This window comes from Podarcis filfolensis (genome assembly GCF_964270895.1).
Source record: "Podarcis filfolensis genome assembly, chromosome: 5".
In the NCBI taxonomy this organism is placed as follows: domain Eukaryota; kingdom Metazoa; phylum Chordata; class Lepidosauria; order Squamata; family Lacertidae; genus Podarcis; species Podarcis filfolensis.
The window spans coordinates 47752305-47757937 of record NC_139608.1 but is presented as its reverse complement, the minus strand read 5'-3'; the positions used below and the strand labels follow the sequence as shown (position 1 = coordinate 47757937).

Below are 5633 nucleotides of genomic sequence, written 5' to 3'. Positions count from 1 at the left end.
CTCCAGCATGAATGCAAGAGCTGGTGTGAAGAGAGCCAGTTCTGATCTTCTTTGGAAGTCTTCTCCAACCTGGTGTACTCCAGTTGTTTTGGACTACAGTTCTCACCCCATCAGCCCCAGCCAGCATGGGCATGATGGAAGCCATAGTCCAGGTTGGGGTCCAAAGGTGGACAAACTACCCCAGAAGGAGCATGACGTGTCCCACAACCAGAGTTGCTACCCCTTCCCTAACACCCCATACACTTTTTATATTAACCTCTTACTAATTGTGTGGTTTTAGTATCACTTCCCCTTGTCCTCTCCATAGCTGGTTAGACCACTGAGGCTGTCCAGTGATTACTTTCAGCTGATATCCTCACTAAAATGGAATTATCCAGCACAATTCCTAGACATCATTGAGAAAGAACAAATCATGACAGCTAGCCACTTCGATGTCATTAAACACACAGAACAAAACTGAGAGGAAAGATTATTTTCATTTTAAAACCTTCCAATTTAAAACCACAAAAAATGAAAGAAGTTGCAAATACTGGGTGACTGGGAACATTTCCTAATGGCGGAGGCCTGTTGAACTGCAGAATCTCCTTCCCACAGAATTGGTTAAAATACCATTTCTTGAGTAATTTGAAACCAAAGTGGACGAAACACTTGAGAATCTACTAAGGGAAAGGAGACCTGCAGCCATAATAACAGGGACTGACGGTCCATGTCTATCACAGTCTTATTGTTCCACTTTGTTGCTTGCAGCATACAATATAATGCAATTTCAATGCTAGAATTATATTTACATTTGTAGCAAAAGGCCCAGGAGGCTTCTCTAATACTGATGCATAACGTGGATGGAAAACATTCATGCTATCACTTTAGTATGAAGATTACAAACCACAAAAATAGTTTGTTGTTTATTGCACAGACTTTGGGAAATCGTCAAAGGAAACTGGTTAACAACTAACCAGTTGATGAGGTTTTCAGTGCAGACCACCTATCAATGTGTGTAACTACCAATAACTCTGCTGGACAGTAACAAAAAAATAAGCTGCCCAATAGGTATTTGAGACACTCGTTCAACTGCATTTAATACAGCTATTGCAGCAGCAGTAGGTGTCCAAGCTGGGGATACAAGACAGGTCAAATGAAGTAGTGACAACATAGGAGTGGGGGGAAACCACCGCAAATGTGCACAAAATACAATTTGTTGCTCTTATTAATATAACTTTTCTACTGGGAAAATTCTGATTCAGTTCTATCACAGAGATGTTTTCTTCCATAGCATCTCAAAAATAAATGAAAATACATATTCAGACCACTCTTTTGACCATCTGGTTGGTAGGCCCATGCAGATTTTTTTTTAATTGTGGGGGAGAGTTTTGGTTTCTCTTTGAGAACTTACAAAAGTGTTATAGTACTGAAGAGACATTGGATAGTAAATTGTCTACTTTGTAAGTCTGAAGATTTCATCACTTTTTGTTCCTGCATTTAGTACATTTCCTTACCCCTTCTTCATTATTAGAGTCGCATAGACAGATTACCCAGAGTGGCCTTGTGTTCAACTTTGCAGAGGATACACCTTTATTTTGAAAGGCCTTCAGAGGACAGTTGTCAGTTTGAAGGTGTCTTCTCTTAGAAGGCTGTCCCATCCAAATCTGGTTAAATCTGGTTATCATAAGAAGAAGAAGCAGGATGTTGCCCATCAACAATTAGCACAATGGTGACATATTTAATTTCTGTTTAAATCATAGTTATCATTTCTGAATTTCTGTCTATAAATATGAATTTTAGGCATATTTTATGCAAATTGCTACCCTCTTTGAGTGTCGTTTTTGGTGGTAACACAAATCTTCTTCTTTGGTAATTCATAGCTGGCCCCCCTGGGACTACCTGGCATGTAGGACTAGGATAGTAAGGTAAGTATCCTGATAATGGGTCCATTTTGGATTGTCATGTTCCTGCAAAATTTCTTCAGGGACTCACAAAGTTCCTTCTAGTCCTAGGTAAGTGAACTTAACAACCTGTTGCCTTCAAAATATTGCACAAGAAATATTCATTCATTAGCCCTGCTGCAATTCATACTGTGAGTTTATAATTTTTCTGTACAGCAATTATCTTTTAGCAGCGTAATTATCACAGCAATCTCATGTATCTGCTATTTGTAATATTGATGAATTGTTGTGTTTTAAATCATTGTCTGTATGTATAGAATTCTACACCGAGCTCTACCTCTCTTTTAAATCAGAACCAGTGAAGGCGGTGAATGTCCTGTGTGAGTGCCTGGAGGCAGTTGGAGGATGGATGGCAGCTAACAGATTGAGGTTGAATCCTGACAAGACAGAAGTGCGGTTTTGGGGGGACAGGGGGTGGGGGGGTATGAGGGACTCCCTGGTCCTGAATGGGGTAACTGTGCCCCTGAAGGACCAGGTGTGCAGCCTGGGAGTCACTTTGGACTCACAGCTGTCCATGGAGGCACAGGTCAATTCTGTGTCCAGGGCAGCTGTCTACCAGCTCCATCTGGTATGCAGGCTGAGACCCTATCTGCCCTCAGACTGTCTTGCCCGAGTGGTGCATGCTCTAGTTATCTCTCACTTGGACTACTGCAATGCACTAGTCCAAGCAATGCAAAGGGCTACCTTTGAAGGTGACCCAGAAACTACAACTAATCCAGAATGCGGCAGCTAGACTGGTGACTGGGAGCGGCCGCGGAGACCACATAACACCTGTCCTGAGAGATCTGCATTGGCTCCCAGTATGTTTCTGAGCACAATTCAAAGTGTTGGTGCTGACCTTTAAAGCCCTAAACGGCCTCGGTCCTGTAAACCTAAAGGAGCACCTCCACCCCCATCATTCAGCCCAGACACTGAGATCCAGCACTGAGGGCCTTCTGGCAGTTCCCTCATTGCGAGAAGTAAGGTTACAGGGAACCAGACAGAGGGCCTTCTTGGTAGTGGTGCCCGCCTTGTGGAACGCCCTCCCATCAGATGTCGAGGAAATAAGCAGCTTTCCTATTTTTAAAAGACATCTGAAGGCAGCCCTGTTTAGGGAAGTTTTTAATATTTAATGCTGTATTGTTTTTAACACTCGATTGGGAGCCGCCCGGAGTGACTGGGGAAACTCAGCCAGATGGGCGGGGTAAAAATCATGTAATATAAAATATTCTGCAATATACATAATAAATGGAAGCGGTAAAAATAATTATTGTAAGCTACATAATTAACATAAAGAACGACAGCCCATCAACCCCCAGAAAACCAATGAAAAACGCATGCGTTGTTATTTTATTGGGGGATTATTTTGATATCACTGCGACTTTTGTATTTTACGTCAGTTTGTATAACTGTTATTGGCCTTCCTTTGTCTCCTTTGCTTTTTTGCTGTTTGCCAGATACTTGTTTTCCCCACAGGCACACACACTCAAATTGTAGCTTAAGGCCAAGGTCTTCCAGAGAAAGATTATATGTCAGCGGCTACTGTGTTTCACAAGCTTTGGTTTGGGCACATAAAAGTTCCAGCTATTATTTGACCGCAAGGGTGGCACCATGCAGAATTTTTCTTCTGGGGAAGGAGCTGGATAAGAGGATGGATATGTAACAGCGGGTGGTTGTGTGATGTGGTACTGCTCATTGAACAGCAAATAAGCCCTCAGGTCACAACAAAATTGTATCGTGTAGAGAGAGAGATATAGTGGAGCAGAAGGGGAGACTTGGAAATCACTCAGCCTTGCAGAGAGCTTGACAGGACAGGCTCATATTATTGCTGAGAGACTTGGTGGTGCCATTGCCACGACCCTGTGCAGCGCACATCCCTTTTTGACATGGAAGAATAATGCATATTGTCGTGGAGATGTCAGTATGTTTTCTGAAACGGCTGTGCTCTGATGCAGCTGTGTGTAAGTGTAATACAGCTGCTTGGAAAGGAGATGGAGGTATGGAAGCCCAAATCTACTTTTGGAAGTATGGGAGACCATATCCATCCAGCTGCTCCTTATACTATTCTTCATAATACTGGTTCGGTTGACAAAGCTACATGTTCGCAACCCAATGGAAGGGAAAGACCGTAGCTCAGTCAAGGAAGGCCCATAAGTCAGCAGTAGAACATCTGCTTTGCATATGGAAGGTTCCAGGTTCAATCTCTAGGTAGGGCTAGGAGAGATTGATTGATTGATTGATTGATTGTATTTACTGTATATCCCTCCTTTTCCTCCAAGGAGCTCAAGGTAGAGCACATGGTTTTCTATGACCCCCCCCCTTTTTTTAGGCCCTCAACATGGTACAGTGGTACCTCGGGTTACATACGCTTCAGGTTACATACGCTTCAGGTTACAGACTCTGCTAACCCAGAAATATTACCTCAGGTTAAGAACTTTGCTTCAGGATGAGAACAGAAATCTTGCTCCAGCGGCGTGGCAGCAGTGGGAGGCCCCATTAGCTAAAGTGGTGCTTCAGGTTAAGAACAGTTTCAGATTAAGAACGGACCTCCGGAACGAATTAAGTTCTTAACCCGAGATACCACTGTATTTTATTTTGTTCATATAAACTATGCCATAAACTCATATGGAATTAGTTCCGGCAGCTCTGGCTCCTTGCCGTTGATTCTCACAAAGTGAGCTTCTCTAGGAGGAGCAGCCTGGCATTTTCATTCAAACCAAATTCCCTTTTCCTTTCCTTCATTTTTCTTTCATTTTCCTTCACACACTGCAAGAAGCTGTCTCTGCTCTTTGAGTGCTTAATATGCTCAATTTGCACACTGATTCTCTTGGCCAGAATCTTGCCCTTAAGCTTCTTGTTCACAATAATCCCCACAGCATGCTGGGTGATGTTGTATACCCTTCCTGTCTTGCCATGGTAACATTTGTAGGGCATGCCTTTCTGAATTGTGCCCATGCCTTTTATATCAACAATATCATCCTTCTTATAGATGCGCATGTGGGTTGCAAGAGGGACGACATCATGTTTGCAAAAGGGTCTTGAGAACATGTAACGTGTCCCTCTCCTCTTCCCCTTGGTGTTGGTCATCTTGATGGATTACTGGAAGATGGCGTCCAAGGCCGAAAAACCTCTATGACTCATTTTATTCTCACCTTGTGAGATAGGTCTGGCTGAGAAGTAGTAACTGGCCCTAAGTCACTCAGTGCCTGACACTCTAGAGAGTCACTGCCAGTCAGTGTACAGAGAACTGAGCTACATGGACCAGTGGTCTGATTCAGGGTTCATCCACACTTCCACTTGTCCCATGCCAAGAGGTTTTTCACTTGTACCACCAGGAAAACTCACTGAATTAGAACAAAAGTCAATCTACAGGAAACCCGATGGACGTTTGTTCCGATTTAGCAGTAAACAGTGGGTTTTCACAGGAGAAAGTGGTGGGGCAAGTTGAAGCATGGGCGGGCCCTCAGCAGAAAGCAGCTTCTTGTGTTCCTGTATTCCAAATGATAGACTGGGTTGGGGAGTCATGCATGCAGGACCCATCCCCAGTCAGTCAGGAATACATGTGACAGAGTTTCCTTCCTCAGCCCTAGTTGGACTGAGGTGTTATTTTTTAAAGAATGTTTATGGACTGTAGCCCACGTACCCAGTAATCTGTGAAATCTAGAATGGGGTTCATTAGTGGAGATTTAAACTGGTAAGCTCTGTTATTAGTAC

General features: G+C 43.2%; 1 pseudogene across 1 annotated transcript; it reads right to left on the bottom strand.

Moving 5' to 3' along the window:
- Nucleotides 1–4527: 4527 nt before the first annotated feature.
- On the bottom strand, nucleotides 4528–5040 carry LOC310763157 (large ribosomal subunit protein eL21-like; annotated as a pseudogene). The gene has a single exon. The product of its transcript is annotated as a large ribosomal subunit protein eL21-like (transcript).
- Between the last annotated feature and the right edge of the window lie 593 nt (nucleotides 5041–5633).